Source organism: Odontomachus brunneus, unplaced genomic scaffold, assembly GCF_010583005.1.
Source record: "Odontomachus brunneus isolate Ranch 3 - 2012 unplaced genomic scaffold, Obru_v1 Obru_scaffold_071, whole genome shotgun sequence".
Classification (NCBI taxonomy): domain Eukaryota; kingdom Metazoa; phylum Arthropoda; class Insecta; order Hymenoptera; family Formicidae; genus Odontomachus; species Odontomachus brunneus.
The window spans coordinates 1,348,323-1,349,204 of NW_022639521.1; the positions used below are offsets into that span (position 1 = coordinate 1,348,323).

The 882-nt window shown below is 30.3% G+C and overlaps 2 protein-coding genes across 8 annotated transcripts in view; one reads left to right on the plus strand and one right to left on the minus strand.

Annotated features, from left to right (window-relative positions):
• Positions 1-882, plus strand: part of LOC116846861 (four and a half LIM domains protein 2) — a 642,247-nt gene that overhangs the window by 427,111 nt on the left and 214,254 nt on the right. The window lies entirely within an intron of this gene.
• The window catches only part of LOC116846868, a 24,622-nt gene that overhangs the window by 21,224 nt on the left and 2,516 nt on the right, over positions 1-882 (minus strand). The gene's annotated exons all lie outside the window — the stretch shown is intronic.

Below are 882 nucleotides of genomic sequence, written 5' to 3' on the forward strand. Positions count from 1 at the left end.
AATTGTTCTGTAGACAGTCCAAATATCGACATAATATCTAAAAATTGTCCGCATTACTAACGTTTGAAAGCGAGAGATATTTTGTAATATCAATTTAGAACGACGTGCGGAAGAGACAAACATTCGAAACATTTGTGTTTATATTCATATGTATGACAATTGACATTCAATACGTATGTTGATTTAGCGATTGGCAAGGCACTAATAAAATATTCACAAATATTCTAGCATGTATTCGAAAGAAGCTTTTCAACCATATATGATATGCTACATAGTTTACATCTATATACGACAAAAACTTTATGTATATACACATATACATACAATTTCTTATCTCTACATCAATTTATAATCTACTATATTACTAAATTATCCTTATTGGAATAGGTGTAATAGAGAGATTTTAGATGACTAAGTCATGCAGTCAGATCAACAACAAATAATACAAGATTTTGCACATAAGGACATTTGATTTCGTACACTCCCGGATCACTAAACATAAATAATTCATAGCTCATAAATAACTTGTAACGTATAACTTTGACTTTGTCATGTTTAAAGTTAGTTCATTTTGCATTATATCACGAGAACTTTACATGTTGCAGTATTCACTCAGCTACATTATATATTGACCAATATGTTTGTGCGTTTCGTTCGATGCAGTATTCTCGATGTCATCCTCTCTGTAATAAAAAAACAATTATGTAACACAATGAAAATTCTATCAGCTCTTTATCTTCTCGCACACATATCGACATGCACATGTATAGCTGTATGTAAGTATATGTGGATGTCAGTCCGTATTATTAAGTACTTTTGAAAGTATATTCATTATATTCAGTATACTACATAATAGACATTAAAGACGCGCCCAACATTTTT